The sequence below is a fragment of the Struthio camelus genome, chromosome 3 (assembly GCF_040807025.1).
Source record: "Struthio camelus isolate bStrCam1 chromosome 3, bStrCam1.hap1, whole genome shotgun sequence".
NCBI lineage: Eukaryota > Metazoa > Chordata > Aves > Struthioniformes > Struthionidae > Struthio > Struthio camelus.
The window spans coordinates 39966363-39986096 of NC_090944.1; the positions used below are offsets into that span (position 1 = coordinate 39966363).

Below are 19734 nucleotides of genomic sequence, written 5' to 3' on the forward strand. Positions count from 1 at the left end.
TTCCACAACTGCCTCTTTATTCCAAATTCTCAGATTTTGCTTTTGTTATATTTACTGTCAACTAGCTGGAATAAAAAGTGAGCAACATTTTTAACTATGATAAGTCAAGACAAAAATGTGAAAAATATTTTTCTATAATATGACAAAACAAATAAATTAAAATGTTATCTGGAAAAAAAAATATTTCATGATTAATTGAACTGAAGTATAATGCAGCATGCTATGATATTCCATAAAAAGGGATAAAGTGCATGAATGCATTATCCCTCATCTGGTTTATTAAATGGTTTAATGATAGAAGTGTTACTAATTTTACTGTAAATAAATGTATATGATTCATAATTGTTATCTAAAGAAAAAAGCTTGAAAATTATTTTCATTTTGCACCTATAAAGGGCTGAAATTTCTTACTTACTAACCTCCTTTTATTCACCTTTCTTTGCACCAAGCAGAATCTTAAAGTTTTCTAATTAACACCCTGTGTCCAAAAATACAACATGAAAAAAAATCTATACGAACATTTAAAAATGTGTTTTCATAAGTGACATGGCTTCTATATTAAAAACACAGAGGTAGGACTTCAGTGCAAAAGCTCAACCTGATAATTAATGCCAGCTGGTACCACACAAGACATGGCATCCATATTCTTATTTCTAAGAGCAGTTGCTCTATTAAAGCTAATTACTCAAAAGAGTTTTGCATAATAAAGATTGGACTGAAGAAAAACATGCAAATTCAGAATCATGAAGTATAAAGAGTTAATTAATCAATAAACCATTTATCCATCACTGCATCACAAACTAAACCTTTTAAATTGCCAAAATATGAAATTATGGCCAAATTTCTCCCTACAATCAGTTACTGTTACAGTGTACAGATTATCACGGATAATAAAATGTGTAGCTAGCTGGGCAGACTTTTGCAGCCAGTGTAGCTTGTTCTGCAAGTATCAGTCTATTCTGCTCTCCACTGGACATTTGCAACTCCGGCCATATACGTGAACGAGGAGTTTTATTATATCTCATGAATATTTTTAAATTTTATTCTAGCATGGCAAAAATCACTCCTCCAGCACTTCTTAGATTTTAACAAGACATGTTCCTGGCCCGAAAGGGTTCACAGCTTAAAAGAAACTTGTCAAGACACGTTGGAAGATGGCGTCTCAGGAAAGAAGAGGAAGGCAGAAGAGCTCTGCATTAATGAAGACAAGCAGAGAGAACAGAGTGCACCCAGTACATCCTCAAGGCTTCATCTGGACCAGCAAGGAAAGAAGGGCGCTGACTCCTGTAGGTCCTTCTACTTCACGAGCTGGGAGAAGGCTTCATCTGAGCTGGTACGTTGGCCATGGATCTCCTGACCTCAGATATGCTACAGACCTTCCGAGGCCTGACAGGCCCCCAGGTCTCTGCAAGGGCACAGCCAGCACCCCTCCCCACAGTAGAGGAACTGGGGCCAGCCCTCTCTGCCCCATGGCCCAGCCACTTCCTGGGGGCAGGTAAACACAGAACAGGTCAGAGACCCTCCTGTGTAGGGTCAAAGGCATCAGTTGAGTATTGTGTTTTTAGTAAAAGCAGGTCTCCAGCACAGAAACTTTATAAAATATCACAGAATCACAGAATGGTTTAGGTTGGAAGGGACCTCTGGAGATCTAGTCCAACCTCCCTCCTCAAGCAGGGTCATCTAGAGCACATTGCACAGGATCACGTCCAGACGGCTTTTGAATATCTCCAGCGAAGGAGACTCCACTACCTCTCTGGGCAACCTGTTCCAATGCTCTGGCACCCAATTTTGCTATTGATCAATTTTGCTATTGATGTGAAGAAGTTTTTTCTCAGGTTTAGGTGGAACTTCCTGTGGTTAAGTTAACTAAAAAACCAAAAAACATTCTCATGCTCGAAGATAAAAACACAGATCTGCAGAAAGACTGATTCTTGTCAGCAAAAATAAAATCTGAACCCAAGGGATTTTAGTTTTAACTGACACTACAGAATTTTTGGATTAAAGGTAAAGTACAATATCCATAGTTAAAACTACAGAGATTATCCTACCTAAAAAATAGTGATAAAAAATTATTTTTCTGTATGTACGTGAAAAATTAGGCAAAACATCCCTATTAAAAACAGTTCAGATTCATCCTGAAACTGGTAAGTGTTCAGAAAGCGTACTGTACTTGCTTGGATTAGCTCTGAGAAGACAGTTTCCTAATCCTAGGCAGTATACACACATGGATGTTTGAAGAATAAGACAGCAACACAAATTAGCAGACTCAGCTATCTGCTGAATTAAAAGTAATGCTGCAAGGGAAAGAAAGAAGAGGGGGGCTAAAATTAAGCTGTAATATTGTGTAGGAATATAAGTCCATGGCTCTGAAGATATCTTTAAATTAGTGCAGAGAAACAGCAAATTATGAAAAGAAGAATCCCAGAATCATGGAACAAACGGTTGAGGTTGGAAGGGACCCCTGGTGAGCATCTAGTCCAACCCCCCTCCTCAAGCAGGGTCATCTAGGGCACATTGCAAGGGATCGTGTCCAGGCGGCTTTTGAATATCTCCAAGGAAGGAGGAGACTCCACTACCTCTCTGGGCAACCTGTGCGAGTGCTCTGGCACCCTCACAGTGAAAAAGTTTTTCCTCAGGTTTAGGTGGAACTTCCTGTGGTTCAGTTTCTGCCCGTTGCCTCTTGTCCTGTCACTGGGCACCACGGAGAAGAGGCTGGCCTCGTCCTCTTGACACTCCCCCTTCAGATACTTGTACACATTTATGAGATCCCCTCTCAGGCTTCTCTTCTCCAGGCTGAACAGGCCCAGCTCTTGCAGTCTTTCTTCATAGGAGAGGTGCTCCAGCCCTCTAATCATCTTGGTAGCCCTCCGCTGGACTCTCTCCAGGAGTGCCATGTCTCTCTTGGGCTGGGGAGCCCAGAACTGGACACAGTACTCCAGGGGAGGCCTCCCCAGGGCTGAGCAGAGGGGCAGGATCACCTCCCTCCACCTGCTGCCTAATGCACCCCAGGATCCCATGGGCCTTCTTGGCCACAAGGGCACACTGCTGGCTCATGGTTTAACTTGTTGCCCACCAGCACTCCCAGGTCCTTCTCGGCAGAGCTACTTTCCAGCAGGTCAACCCCCAGCCTGGACTGGTGCAGGGGGTTCTTCCTCCCGAGGTGCAGGACCTTGCACTTGCCTTGGTTGAACTTCAGGAGGTTCCTCTCCGCCCAGTTCTCCAGCCTGTCCAGGTCCCTCTGAATGGCAGCACAGTCTTCTGGTGTGTTAGCCTCTCCCCCCAGTTTAGTATCATCAGCAAACTTGCTGAGGGTGCACTCTGTCCCTTCCTCCAGGTCATTGATGACTACATTGAACAAGACTGGACCCAGGACTGACCCCTGGCCAACACCACTAGCTACAGGCCTCCAACTAGACTCTGCGCCATTCACCACAACCCTCTGAGCTCGGCCATCCAGCCAGTTCTCAATCCACCTCACTGTCCACTCGTCCAGCCCACACTTCCTGAGCTTACCTAGGAGGATGTGATGGGAGACAGTGTCAAAAGCCTTGCTCAAGTCCAGGGAGACAACCTCCACTGCTCTCCCCTCATCTACCCAGCCAGTCATCCCGTCAGAGAAGGCTATCAGATTGGTCCAGCATGATTTCCCTTTGGTGAAGCCATGCTGACTACTCCTGATCACCTTCTTGTCCTCCACATGCTTAGGGATGACCTCCAGGAGGAGCTGTTCCATCCCCTTTCCAGGGATGGAGGTGAAGCTGGCAGGCCTGGAGTTCCCTGGCTCCTCCTTCTTGCCCTTTTGGAAGACTGGCGTGACACTGGCTTTCTCCCAGTCCTCAGGCACCTCTCCTGGTCTCCAGGACCTTTCCAAGAGGATGGAGAGTGGCCTAGCAACAACATCCGCCAGCTCCCTCAGCACTCGTGGGTGCATCCCATCGGGGCCCACGGATTTGTGGATGTCAAGTTTGGACAAAAGATCTCTAACCCGATCCTCCTCATCCAAGGGAGAGTCTTCCTTTCTCCAGCCTTCCTCTCTTGTCTCCAAGGTCTGGAATTCCTGGGGGCTGGCCTTAGCAGTGAAGACTGAAGCAAAGAAGGCATTCAATAACTCTGCCTTCTCTCTATCCTTTGTTACCAGGGCACCCGCCCCATTCAGCAGCAGGCCCACGTTTTCCCTAGTCTTCCTTTTGCTATTGATGTATTTGAAGAAGCCCTTCTTGTTGTCCTTGACATCCCTTGCCAGATTTAATTCCAACCAGGCCTTAGCCTTCCTTGTCACATCCCTGTACACTCTGACAACATCTCTGTATTCATCCCAAGTGGCCTGTCCCCTTTTCCACATTCTGTGTACTTCCTCCTTCTGTTGGAGTTTTGCCAGGAGCTCCTTGCTCATCCAGGCAGGTCTCCTGCCCACTTTGCTGGACTTCTTCCTCAGAGGGATGCACTGATCCTGAGCCTGGATGAAGTGATGCTTGAATATTAACCAGCTTTCTTGGACCCTTCTTCCTTCTAGGGCCCTACCCCATGAGATTCCCCTAAGTAGGTCCCTGAAGAGGCCAAAGTCAGCTCTCCTGAAGTCCAGCGTTGCAATCCTACTTGTTGCCCTGCTCCCTCCTCGTAGGATCCTGAACTCCACCATCTCATGGTCACTGCAGCCAAGGCTGCCCCCAACCTTCACATCTCCAACTAGACCTTCTTTGTTCGTTAGTACAAGGTCTAGCAGCACACCTCTCCTCGTCGGCGTCTCCACCACCTGGGTCAAGAAATCATCATCAATCCTCTGCAGGAACCTCTTTGACTGTTTGTGCCCAGCTGTGCTGTCTTCCCAGCAGATGTCAGGGTGGTTGAAGTCTCCCATGAGAACCAGGGCCTCTGATCGTGAGGCTACTTCCAGCTGTCGGTAGAAGGCCTCATCGACGACTTCCTCCTGGTCAGGTGGCCTGTAGTAGACCCCCACAACAGTGTCACCCGTGTTGCCCTGCCCTTTAATCCTTACCCATAGGCTCTCAACTTGCTCTTCATCCACCCCGAGGCAGAGCTCCATACATTCTAGCTGCTCCCTCACATAAAGAGCAACTCCACCACCTCGCCTTCCTGGCCTGTCTTTCCTAAAAAGCATAGTCATCCATGACAGCATCCCAGTCATGTGAACTATCCCACCATGTCTCTGTCACTGCAATGAGATCATGGCCCTGCGACCGCACACAGATCTCTAACTCTTCCTGCTTATTCCCCATGCTGCGTGCATTGGTATACAGGCACTTCAGAGAGCCAGTCAAGCACACAGGCTTCCCAGGAGAGGTGCAAGAGGATCCTCCATAGCCATGTTGCATGCTGTCTCCCCTGGTTGTATGCCTCCCGCTGGAGGCATCCTGACTCGAGCGGTGTTTTACTGACTCCCCTGCCACTATACCACTCCCCTTCCCCCATCTTGCCTAGTTTAAAGCCCTCCTTACCAGGCTGGCCAACCTGTTGGCAGAGACACGCGTGACCCGCTTGGTAAGGTGGATCCCATCGCTCCCCATCAGCTGTTGATCTTCAAACAGGGTCCCACGGTCATAGAAACCAAAGCCCTGTTGCCAACACCAGCGGTGCAGCCAGTTCTTAACTTGGAAAACTCGTCTACTCCTCCTCACATCCTTTCCCCTCACAGGCAAGATTGAGGAGAAAAACGACCTGGGCTCCCAGACCCTTCACCACCATCCCCAGAGCTCTGAAGTCCCGTTTGATGGTTTCCAGTTTGCCTTTCGTGTCGTTAGCACCCTCATGGAAGATCAGCAGAGGGTAGTAGTCCGATGCATGGACAAGCCTTGGCAGTCTCTCCATGACATCTCTTATCCGAGCCCCTGGCAGGCAGCAAGAGGTCAGGTTGGCAGATAGGTGCCTCTTTCCCCCGCAGCAGGGAGTCACCCACAACAATCACTCGCCGCTTCTTCCGGGGGTTCCTGCACGGCACAGGGTCTGCCAGGCCAGTTGCCTCCCTTGGAGCCATGCCCAGCTCCTCCTCGGCTTGGAGGGCGCTAAACTTGTTCTTCAAGGGTAAGTCTTGAGGAGGAGCAAGAGCCTTTCTCTTTCTACGAGAGGTCACCAGCTTCCAGCCTTCTTCAACAGTGTTACAATGCACCATTACACATGGTGCTGAGCCCTCTGACAACTCCGCTGCAGTGGGGGCAGGGGACTCCCAGAGCTGAACAGTCTCCGAGAACGCCCCGTCAATCTCCCACTCATCCTCTCAGATGCTACGCAGCCTACTAACCTCCTCCTGTAACTCCTTTATCTGGTGACGCAACTGGTCAGCCACAGCACACCTCAGGCAGGAGAGCTGACTGTCAGCCCAGGCCTCATGGAGAGGCCCCAGGCACTCCCTGCAGCCTGACACCTGCAGAGCTGCATCTGCTGTCTGAGGGTCTGTCTGGGTTGAAGCCTCAGACACAGCCGATGCAGCACCTCCAGCAGCCACTGGGGAACATGCTCTGCAGCATGTCATGACCATCTCCAGGGAAGGAAATACCACTATGGAAAATGGAGAGGTGCCTTCTTTGCCTTCTGGTGCCCTTCTGCACAAACTGCTACATCTGTTTGCTGCCTCTATTAGGTGCACTCCAGGAGCTGCACTCCAGGCCTGGCTCTTATATAGGCCTCTGCCTAGCAGTGACTCACAAGGGTGCTTGACCCACCCAATCAGGAGCCACCTGAAACAAAAGCCCCAACTCCCTCTGACCAGGGCAGCCCAGAGAGCTCGTTAGCAGCAGCCCCACCTGGCTAGAACTTCCCAGGAGAAGTTAAGTCAAGGTCCCCTGCAGGAGTCCTTGCCCAGCTCTCCCTTCCTTCTAGCAGCAAGCACCGTCTAGTTCCTCGGGGGGTCCCCAGAAAGTCTCCCCAACTCCCAACAAGGCCCACAAAAGGCCCAGGCAGAGCCCAGACACTGCTGCACAAACTACTGCGTCTGTTCGCTGCCTCTGCAACGATATCTGACTTTCATTCAAATTAGAGACAGAAGCAATGTGAGAAAAGAATAACCCCTAGAGAAACTGTGGAGTCAAATGGAAAATTACTTCTACCAGTCCACTCTCCATTACAGGAGAGAGCAGAATAAGGTTCCTCTCACAGAACTTTAGACATTTACATTTGAACAGAGAAAACGGCAACTACCCGCATATGAGTCATCTGACTTACTTCAGAGATCTACAGTGGGATTAAATGAATAACATTATAGATGCAACTAGTTCTATTTGTTGACTTTGTCAGGAGTCTAAATAGCTCAGATAGACACATTCACATTTAAGACATCTCCCATCTATCTCCATTTTAGCCATCTGTCCAAACTGGAAAGATTACTTCCACTCCACATCTCATTGACGGGCCACAGTTTTACAAGGAATGGAGGGAAGAAAGGAACTGAGAAAACACTGTCATCATATAGAAACAATTAAGGAAGAAACCTTGTTCTGAACTGCCAGTTGCTCCCAGGTAAGTTAAGAAAGTTGCTATCTAAATAAACTACATCCTTTGCCTCTTATTTATCTTTCTACATAGCTGGAACTATACGGTGGAGGTAGACCTCAAAGAGCGATTAATAGACTGGAAAATTAGAATATGAAAAATATTCTGATTTTATGAACAGCTTATGAGAAGGCTGTAACACAGGAGTAAGAGAAGTAAACCAGTGAGGAAAAATACTGAGCAGTGGATATTGGTGTTTGAGGGGATGAAATGAGTGCAAGAACTATATAAGAAAAAAGATTAGGTAAGGCTCTGTAAATAGGATGAAAGGATTGTATTAGATATACTAAGAGAGAAGAAGCCAGTGGAGGGATATAAAAAAAGAGGAAGAGACAAGATTAGAACAGCTTCTTGTCACTCTGAATATCATATTTTAGTAGTGTCGTCGTGAAATATTTCTCAGTCTTTTTCTCTTATATATCTCCATGTTTAAAAAGGATATAAAATAGAAATATGATTATATCTAAGTTTTTAACTGAAAACAGGCTACTGACTTATTTTTCAACTCTGTGTTATTTTTGAACATATAGCAGGATGGAAGTCTTTAAAACTATTTGCATTTGATGGCGTTTTTATACACACTGGCCTACCTAATTTTAAAAGTCTTGTATAATGCACAAAAAATAAAGCACAGGCAAAAATCTAATTCTAATAGGCAAAGACATAAAATAAAGTTTATGAAGAATGCCATTATAAGTACCAAAATTGTATAGATGAGTTAAAAACAAACATGGGGCTCTACTCTATTTTTGATATCAGCTTCTGGTTTGACAAAGATTATGTTCTCATGCCATACAGATATTCATAACCTACATTTTTTTGACACTGTAAGCATTCAGCTAATGCTTTTCCTAGCCTGCATGTATTCCTCTATATATGCCATGTACAGGTACCACATACATTCATAAATATATGAATGTTTACTTCAGTGAGCACAAATACCAGTATATTGATGAGTATTAAAATCTGAACTCGTAAAAAATATATTTTTTTCAAATCAATTTAAGCATCCCATACTGACCCTGTAGACACAGGGATGTTTTCTAACATCCCTATGTTAGAAAATTGTATGTGGGAATGCGGGTAATTAACCCAATAACGGGGGGGCATAGGTCCAGTTCCCAGTGAAAGGAAGCAAGTTCTGGTTCTATTTTTACAGGTATACCGCTGTAATATCTGAGATTATGTTAAATTGATGGGAGATCAGAGGAGGTAAAATCCTTCTGCTATCGACACGTTGGAGACTGGAAATTTCTTTTGGGATCTAATATTGATTTGTACCCTGATCAGCTGTCTCATCAGAGAGACCCAGACCGAGCAAGTTTTGAAGTGGAATTATTCTATGTGAAGGTGACATCCTCCAAAATAAATGAAATATGTGGTTAGCCCAGTCTAAAGAAACCTATAAGGACCCATCCATTCTGCATCTGTTGCCATCATAAGTCCCCTTGACTTTAGCATTAGTGACTTGGAGGGCCAGATTCTATACTGATTAAATCAGCATAGATCTGCTGACTTCAGTGACACTACTTAAATTTACTGTGATTACAGTCAGCAATATTTACAGAGAATGGGAGTTTCCTCAATACTAATAAATTATTCACCTATAATTTTTAGTTGTATCATTTCAGTATTTCAGTAAAAGGTCTGGAACTTAGTGATTAGCCATAGTGAAATAATAGATTCCAGTCTCCATATCTCAGATAAAGAAAAAAAAAAAAAGATTTTAGGTAGCCTGAAGATCTGGCCAAGTGCAACCAGACGTAACTATCGGGAGCACTGCCAGAATTTAAGAAAAAAAAAAAACCTTATAGATCTCAGTGGTAGATAGAACACATTTAGGGCAGATGCGATTTACTGTGTTGCGGTTTAGTTCCCTTTTTTATTGTCCATATCTGGTCAAGCAGCAGATCACTATATAAACCAGTGTGTCTCTCGCTTCAGTCTTCTCACCTCTCCAATTTTTTTTTTTCATATTTCATTTTTTCAACAGTTAATATTCTTTTCTTGTTCCTGATAATCTGGGAATTCTTTCTTGCACTTTGTCATATTTTGGATAGTGGAATCAGAATACGTCTCAGAACAATGACAGCCATGCACATCTCTTTACAGTAATACACCACATTTTCACTGAGCATTCTGCCATTCAGTAATATAAGTGTGTTCCTTCGTGCAATCTGAGAACACAGTTCATATCAAGAGCATGACTGTATTCTCACATAGGTTTTACACTGGTATAAGGTTTTTGATATGAGCTGAATTACTGCCAAGATATATGTCTCTGACTCAGGCTTTACATTTCTTGAAAATATTACGTAAATTCTGCTATTTCACAAAAATTGCATGCCAAGAGTATTTCAGAAGACTATTACAATGATCACCTTTAACATATATGCCATCTCATTCCAAAAAGCCGTATTTCTTAATAACTATCACACTCAGACGTTCATCCTGAAAGCCTGCAAATTAAACTTTGAATGATATATTCACATCTGTTTCCAGCAATTACCTGAACTTCCAAGCACCAGCTTAGAACTGTGTACGGTGAACTACTTACGGTCATCTGAGAAGTCCTGTTCATTTCAGTTAGCAGCATTTCACATTCGCGCCACAGCTATGAGTGGGTGATGTTTTCTCTTTTTCAGATACTTTTATAATTGTCACAGATGTCAAAAGTATATATAAAGTATACCTAAGTGTACAAACAATTTGTTTCAATGAAACAGCTTACTCTGGCTTTCCACCACTGCAGCCAAGAAAAGGATTTGATCAGAAGAGTTTACCTTAAAGATATTATATTTCTGACATATACAAAAACATTTTTTTTCAAAGTCATAAGGTATAACATTCTTATCTATATGCATTTATTCTCAATTCCAAAATGTTCCTTTCTCTGAAGATGATGTTTGCCATGTTCAACCATATTTCAAATAATAGACAGTTATAGGAAAGGACACATCTCCTTCCTTTTCTAAAACACTAGGGGAAATGCAGCAATGCTAAATATATGTTGCATTTACACTTCATTTTCACATGTATAAAACCAACAAAAAATTCATATTGAGTAAAAAGACTTTGGAGAATTGCTTTCTTGGGTATCACTTTGATCTGAGACTTGATTAAATCCTTAAATTTTGAAATATATGCACTCACTTTCAGCAATTACAGGCACTCAGCCAATGTTTTCAAACTGAAATACTGACAGACCGACATTCTGAAGTCCCAACTGCTCCAATTTACAACTGATTCCAAGATCTCTGGGCATCTCTAAAAATCTGCCTCTCTGGTTTTCAGTATTAAAACATCCAAAGAGGGCGAAGATGAAAACAGTTATGCTAGACCAAACGAAAGGTTTATCTAGCCCTGTCTCAGTGGGGTTCTGTCTCAGTGGTGACTGTAAGTAAATGGGAGGAGTAAGAACAGGGCAAGGTTTTGTCTTAATACTCTCTCAACCACCAGTTATTTTCAGTTCAGGGAAATTCCTGAACTGGATGTGATTTTGTATATTTGCTGACATGTCCAGTGGATTTCTCTCTCATGTGCTAGCCCAGTCTCCTCTTGAGTCCGTGATAATTTTTAGTTATCTACAAAATCCTTTGGCAATGAGTTTCAAAGGCCTATGGCCTGCTGTGTGAAGAATCACCTCTACTGTTTTAGGCCCTTCTAGCTTTATTTGGCGCCCTCTGTTTCCTTTGCCAGAAAAGACAGTAATGACGGTAACAGTGCCACCACATTCTCTGTTTTTCCACTCTCTAGAACCAAAGTGATTAGGGCCCTAGCAAGGCACCTTGATTCTGGTCCTAGTTTAGAAATTTTTTTCTGTATATTGGTTGGATAGGCACTGGGTATTGAGTCATCCAGAGAAAGGCTTCAAGCCCATAACCAAAATCCAGGATAACCCTGTTAGCCCTAACAAAAAGCTACTACCCTTTTTGATGGCTTAAAAATGCTGAGAAGTAAAAACTGTGTGTTTCAAACTGCCGAAAAAGGAATTTGACCCCAAGTCTCCTACTTAAGCTCTTATCGAAGATTTATTAAGCTCTTAATTAATCACTTAAGCTATTACTTAAACAAGATTCTGTCCTGGTATCTCAGCCAACATCTTGAAACAAAGAGATCACAGCTGTATTTGGTAGGGAACAAAACGGGAGGCAGTTTTGCATCTTAACCACCAAGCCCTTACTAACAGCAGAAAACTAAGCTCAAGAGAGGACTATCGGTCCTTCGTTTTCACTGATGTAAGAAAAATCATAACACAAGAAGCCATCTTTAACACTGCCGTTTGTGATTAGTGATCTCAGTGACACACAGAGTACATAAAATCACCCTTCTCCAGACTACATAAACAAAATGAAGGACATTAAAGATGGATTCGGCATTAACATTGAATTTCTTACTTTTTAGTAGAGTGAGCCAAAATAACACAGGCTTTTCGTACTTATCACAGTTCAATTTGATTAATGACTAGGCAATATTTTAGAGTAGATTAAAAGCACCAGAGTTGAAAGGGCATTTTAAAAATGTTTGTCCTCTTCCTCGTATAAAGAGGATTTCAATGCATTCAGATAATTAACATGAAAATAGTGGCCTTGTTTTTATTTTGATTTTTGCATAAATATTCTCTGATTAACTTAGTAAAGCTTAGGATATAGTTCATACGTAAGGACTGCAAACAGTTCTTCCTAGCTTTACAGTCATATGACAGAAAAACTATAGTTAAAATCTCACTACCAGAGTTTGTTCAGTCATGAACTAGTGATGATTGTTTTCAAATGACAGTCATTAAATATGCAAGATATAAAGTGCTGAAAATATAGATTTTATAGACTTAAAGTCTAGATAGAATTAGCCTGATCATCAAATACACAGGAGTAGAGGAACACTAAGTCATCTGTTGGTAATGCAAATACTTCTAAGTACCCATGAAAAATGCAACTGAAGAAGCACAAACTCAGGAAAGGTGCCATATCATGGCATCTGGTCAAAATTAAGAACTGTAAATATTTATATGCAATTACAATTTAGAAGCAAAATAAGTGAAATAGAACACATTGCAACAGAAAATAATTTTATGTTACAGTCATAATGGAATTACGGTAGCACAGGAAAATTTGGGGGATAAATAACTGGACAAATTAATAAATAAAAGGACAAGAGCTTACTGTAGCTATGCCTGAAGGACAGATGAAGCCAGTCCTGTGAGGAGTTTTGCTTTGTAAAAAGTGATAAATTCCAGTGGGAAAAAAACCATAAGTGAAGAGGACCATACATTAGAGTCACTATGGTTACAGGACTCCCAAGCCATAAGAATATATGTGCTAAAGAATGCAGGCCAGGACTGGAATAATAAGTGTGCAGCGTTGGGAAAAAAAAAAAAAAAAAAGAAGGGGTGGCCAAAAAAATGTGACAAAATGGGATAATTGTAGGCTTCACATAAACCAAGCAGAAACAAATCAAATTTGCAAATGGCAAGACTTAAAAAGTCATTTCGCAGAACAATCCCGAAGCAACACAAGCTTGAGAAGAAACTATTCTAAGAAATTACTGCTTCCTTGGAAAGCAGAACATAGCCTTAAATCAACCAGCTCAGCTTGATAAGCTGTAGACCCGTATGCAGGCATAGTGTAGACATGGCTTTAAACGTCAAACACAAAAGACGGAAAGAATTCAAGGATTAACAATATCTGAACTGGTATGTAAAGTGATCATAATATAATGAGGTTAAATACATCCAGTTAGACTTAAGATACTATTAGTAATGCAGTGACACTGAACTTTGGACAGAGATATTTCAATAAAATGATGTTAGTCAAAAAAAATCCCTAATATCAAAACTAAAGGCAGTGGGGTCCTTAGATGTCGCTTTCACGTTGCTTTCAAAACCAATAATACTTCAATTGATAAATATACCTGGGAGTCAGAGAGTGAGAAAAACAAAGAAGACAAGCTGCAGACCAGCTGAGTGAAATGAAAGGATTTGAGCCATTACTTGAGCTAAGCAGGGAACTGTCAAAATCTGCAAAAGCAGCTTTCACAAAACAAGAAAAATCACCATAAGCTATAATAGTCAACAGATAAGAAGGAAAATTGGATAGCAAAAGTAACTACTGAAAATTAGACAGTTAAAACCGTAAAAACAAACGAAAAGAAGCCTTTTAAGTATGTCAAAAGCAAGAAGCTTATGAGAGTCACTGGGTCTGCTGAGAACATCAGAGAATAAAGATAGCAATTAAGGAAGAGAAGGACGCTGCTAGGAAGACAAATGATTTATTTGCATCAGTCTTCCCAATAGAGGATGTTAGGGAGATATCTACTCTTGGGTAATAAAAATGAGGTGCTATCAGATGAAGAGGTGCTGGAACAAATCAATCATTTAAAAAGCAGGAAACCACCAGGACCAAGAATTCTGAACAAGAAGTAGTTGAGCTATGCAATCTCTAATTAAAAAACAACTCATATACTGGAAGGTTAGAGAGTAGCAAATGTTTCACATATATTATAAAAAGGCTTTAGGATGATTCGGGGAATTAAAGATGCATAAATCTTACATCTGTACCTGGCAAATTAAAAATAAGAAAATAAAACACTCAGAAGATCATGAGATGATAAGTCTCTGCAAAGGCAGATGATGTCTCACTAATCTATTAGAATGTTTTCAATACATCAATAAAATACCATAGTAGTCAAAGGAGAACCAATTTATGTCATTTATTTAAAATTTCTGAAGGCTTTAACAAAGTTTCTCACAGGAGACTGATAAAAGACAGACAGTAAACTGAAGAACTCTGTTCAGTATATAGCAGCTATCAGAAGAAGGAAATAAGAAATTAAAATGCATCAAGAACAGGACTGAGCATGACAGGAAAAACAATGTTACATAAATCAGTGCCGCGGCTTCATCTGAATTGCTGCGTGCAATATTGCTTTCTACATCTCAAAAAGATATCAGAAAACTACAGAGAGTTGAGAAAAGAAAGTGGTGAGTGGTGGAAGTCCTTTAAAAAGCACTGTTTTGTGGAGATAGATTGGGATAACTGTAATTATTTTAAAAAGGAAATTAAAAAGAAGTGTGATAAAAATGCATAAAATAATTACTAGAAGTAAGCCAGAATCTCATTTCTCCTTGCCTTAGTACAAGAATGTGGTGACAGTCAATTAAATTGAAAGGCAGCAAATTTAACAGAAGTGATACGTATCTTTTTCTTCACATAGTATATATTTATGCTGTGGGACTCATTGTTGCTCTGCATCATTGAGCTAGAAAAATACAAGACTGAGAAGAACTAGATGTTAATGTGGATAACAAGAATGTATGTACTTATACCATTTAAATAAGTATTGCAGGAGAACTAAGACCTATTTGGAGACTTAAATAGATCTCTACTGGAGACTAGGACGAAGCCTAGGCTTTACGAAGCCAGATTGTCAAAAATATTCCTATTTTGGGTTTTCTGCACCTTCCTCAGCAGTGTCCAAGGGCTACTGTGTGAGGTAGGATGCTAGACAGGCCTTGGATGTGCTTTGTATGGCTTTTGTCCATGTTCCTAGTATCACCTGTTTCATGATTTTCACTGCTTCTGGCCCCATAATTGTGACTGAATGACAATATCAAAATATTCAACCTAGAGGTAAAGCAGAATTAAAAAATTCTTGTAAAAATCTTCACTGAGGAAGTCGTACAAAGAATTCAACAATCAGCAAGAAAAGAGGTGGTCATAAAATAGTTTTTTTCTGCTGAGAATTTGATGAAAACAAACAAACAAATAAACAAATCATTGACATTTTCAACTGAAAAATGTCAACTAAACAAAGATTTGTTTGAAACTTGGAAGGGGACATTGTTTTCCAAAGAAAAATCAACTTTTCAAAGGAAAATTCATACTTTCTCTGAAATTTTTCAATTTTTAAATAGAAACATTTAAACCACCCCTACCAGGACCTATGCTGTATATTCTTGAGCACCATCTACTGGTGCTGTATTATTAATTGTTTATGCAAATACAAATCACTTCTCTAATAAATTCAAGTATAATCATAAATCTTGCTCCTTCAAAAGATATTAAAATTGAGAGGGCAGGGTATAACATATTATTTATTAAATTCATGTTCCCTCTTGATGACAGAGAGAAAGTTAATCCTGGTAAAATTTGCTCAGAATCTGAACTGAGTAGAGAAATGCAATATTTTTTAATGGTTTGTAACATACTGGACCAGAAAAGATGCAATTCTATGAAATGATTTCCAATTTACATTTGCTCTCAAGCAGTTTGAACACCGAAGGCACTTTTAACAAATATTTATGCATTTATTTAATGTTATAATAGCCGTAACACGGCCAGCATCTTCTGTATTATTTCTTTGGTTCAGACTAAATCAAATAACATTCTCTTCAAGTGGTCCAGCTTGGATTTAAAATTTTCCCTGATTTACAGCAAGAGAATACTGCCCTTATAGAAAAGTGGTATTATTCAGCAGGATTGATGATGCAGAGAGGACAATCTACACTTGACAACGGGGATTCTGAAGGTCCTTGCAGGTCTGAGCAAAGCAGGATGGCGGGGGGACAGATCAGTGCCACTTCTGCATAGGCTAAGTGACTCAGTAAAAATAGCACTTGTCTCTTGCCTGTAAGTTGGCTCTATAATCACGCTTGTTTTCATTACTGCACATAATAAGGTGACATATCTGAGTGTCTGCAACTCTGCAGTAAGTTAAACATAATAATGCTGATAATAATACAGAATTAAACCACAACATTAAGGAAATGTAAAGAAAGTCCTTGTTGAAAAAACTTTGGTTGTTGTTTTTGTTTTGTTCTTTTTAATGTGTGCCTTCAGTGCTGGAGTTAGAAAATCACGGAGACACTTCAGTTTGCCCAACCGAGAGCCCAGGCAGGTTGCGGCAGCAACCTTGACTTGAAAAGACTCCCCCTAAGGGTGACAGGTTGACTGTGTGAGAGAATAGCCCATTCTCTAAAGCTACTTGCTTTAAACTTTGGCCTCCCATTAATAATCTGAACCAAAAACATCAATGATTATCAGTTACAATTGTGTTGACTCTTGTGCCATGCTCACTAAACACTGGACTGAAATTACCAGGCTACTGCAACAAAGGTGTCAAAGATCTTAAAGTGCTATGATAAATTGGAAGGGGGGGAAATAATAAAACAAACAAAAAAACCTCCGCAATTCAGCAAATCCTCTTTTTTATTCTGCCCAACATATTAAAATTGGTAGGTGTAATTTTTCTCACCACTACAGGAATTATTTAAAAATACTGCTCTCTTCCCTCTTCTGCAGTTTGTATCAAGCCCATGTTTGGTGAAACAAGCCCATCCAGTCTCGAAAGCTGCACCGCGAATTGAGTGTTCACTCTGTTGTGCCTATCCCCGCTGCGCTGCTACTGGGGCACGAAACACTTCCTTCAACGCCTTGGTGCGTTCCTTGTAGTACGGATGGCACCACATGTGCCGCGCAGTTCTGACAGCACTGCCGTGCAACAGTGTGGCATTGCATTAACCACTCGTTCCTAGGTGTTAACGGAGGTACTCGGACAAGTTCGATCAGCTTGGTATTTCTGGAAGATGGCTATAGGTTTACTTTACACCTGCCGTAGTGTACTACTAACTGCACCTACGAAACAGCACCATTCCTGACACAGATGATCCGCGCGCCCAGTTTTAACAAATACATTCCTTCATTTGTATTTCGCGGTACTGAATATACCCTGACTGTCACTTCTAGTTTTATCAAAACCTGAGTCTTTTGTTACCTCAGGTGCGACTGCATGACACCTGGCAAACAAACTCTTTCTGAAGGCGGCCTCAGTTCAAGGAGGCAGACACATACAAGTGGATCATGGATATCTGTGCACTTACAAAGGGTGCAGCATTTTACAGTGAGTGCTAGTAACTAAAAAAAGGATTGTCCAAGCCTGGCTGCAATGGATCTTCTGAAGAAGCCTGCAGAGTGTTATACGCTGTTATCCCAGCTCGGTGCTTTCCAGCACCGCTAATTAACAGAAATATTATCTGTGCAACTTCCATCCTTTCCTTCCATTTGGAGACAAGAGGCCAAAGAGCCTTCCCTTCCAGGCTGCTCTCCAGCATTGCCACCTCTTCACGAAACTGAGATGTGGAAGTTAATTACAGGGTTGGGATACCTAGGAGGCTGCCAAAGACAACGGATTCTCCTGTACTGCATATTTATTGCTTCTCATTTCAACTCCCAGTCAGGAAAGTGACAATTTACCTAGGCCACAGGAAACAGGTGGAGAGCATCAAGGGAAGTTTTTTTTCTACAACTTACCTTCATGTTCTTCCTTAATAAAGAGGGTATGGAAAAGGTATTTAAAAGCTGCATAGTATGTGCGCCTTTGATTTGTTCTGCCCATGTTAGCCTGTCAATGAACCAAGCTACATTTGAAGTATTTGAAGCAACAAGATGGACATCATCCACAGATAACACTGAGTGTCACTAAGTCTGAAAGACTCTAAGCCAGTAACAGCCCAGTTTTCGCTGCATTGTGTTTGCTAGGCAAAGATCATGCACATCCCTCACAGTTTCCTTGCTTTGGGCAGATGCTTTTGACAGCAGGGAAAAGAACTACTTATGTTTGCTAGCATGGACGTAGTTTACAGCTTGTACCTATGGAAAATACAGTAAAAAGATATAACCGTGCTTGCATTTACTTTAGTCAGAAGTGCTTTGTGGCCAGTAATACCTCTGATCAGAATTTGTGCAGCGTGTAATTGTAATCATAAAGCCTGCGTTTTACTGGAATTCAAGCCTTTTAGGGGCGAGGGCGGGGGTGGAGGGCAGAAAACTGTTTGCTTTACGGAATGATTGCTTTGGTCGTTGTCCAGAACTTGAAATTTTCGTTTCACTGCCGGCACGGTACGGCTAAAACCACGCACTCGTGTGTGAGACGAGCTCTGACAGCGTGCCGGGCAGCAGCTGGCAGAAGGGCCGCAACCGTCCCGCGCGCGACTTTGCTCCCCTGCCTGCACGGGAGCGCCCTGAGAGCAGAACCGCCGAGCTAAGAGCTGAGGACTGATACCAGTATTTATTAAAACGTCATCCTCCAATTTTCACACTGGACATTTGCTGTCAGATACACCGCCCCCGACCTCTCAGGCCAGCGGCGAAGGCCAGAGGGGAGCCCTGCTCGCCCTGGGGGGACAGGAGAGGGCAAAAAATGCATGTTCATCTCTGCCAGCTCTACCGAAATAACACGGAGGTCTTCCTCGCCCCGCGCCAAGGCTCGAAGCCGCCGGCCTTCGGGGCCCACCGCGCCGCCGGCCGGGCGACCCGGGCTCGGGACCCGCGGGCGGAGCGGCCGGCCGAGCCCCGAGGGGGCGGCACCCGCCGTGCGCCGTGCGCCGCGGCCGGGCCGCTCACGCGGTGTCAACTGCAGCCTCGCCGGAGAAAACTGCCATTGTTCCCGGCAGAGGCCGGCGGCACTTGGAAAGCCCGCAGACGGGGTTTATCCTCGGAGCCCGGTAGCGCTTCGTCTGCCTCGCGGTGCCGAACCGACAGCTCTCGGGGCTGCGGCAGGGGTTTTTGTGCTTGAAAAGAAAGAAGACGAGGAAGGAGATCAAGCGCCGGCTCTCCGCTCCCCCTCCCTCCGCCCTCCCCGTCTGCCTCTCTCCCTGCCTATGAGTTTCTCTTGCGCTCGCTCGCCGCCAGCCCCAGCGGTGGGAACCGAGGCTAGAAAAACCTCCCAGACGCACAAAATAACGTTTCTGGGACGCGTTTGGTGTTGAGCAGCCGTGACGCGCGAAACGCTCCGCGGGGCCGGGCGGAGCGCCTGGCACGCGCGCGCACGCACACGCGCGCACACACAGAACCGCGCACACACACACAACCACACGCACTCACACACTCGCGCGCGGAGCGGGGCGCGGGGGCGCGCAGGACCGCGCAGCGGGGCGGGTGGTGGAAGGACGCGCAGGGCCGCGCGCAGGGGGCGCGCACACGGGCACCCACCGGCGCTCGCTGGCTCGCGGTCTCTCACACACACGCGCGCACCCGCGCGCGCACCCGCACAGAGGCGCGCGCACCCGCAGAGGCAGAGCCGCGCTGGCGCCCCTCCGCGCTCCCTCCGCTCGGCATCCACAGCGCTCCCCGGCACCGGCAGCCAAGGACCCCCCAGCTGCCGTCCGGCCATTAGCGCCTGGCGGGGAGGAGGAGGAGGAGGAGGAGGAGGAGGAGGCAGACAAGAGGAATAAGT

At 43.4% G+C, this 19734-nt stretch overlaps 1 long non-coding RNA gene across 1 annotated transcript in view; it reads right to left on the reverse strand.

Moving 5' to 3' along the window:
* Nucleotides 1–19734, reverse strand: part of LOC138066706 (uncharacterized) — a 107045-nt gene that overhangs the window by 87197 nt on the left and 114 nt on the right. The gene's annotated exons all lie outside the window — the stretch shown is intronic.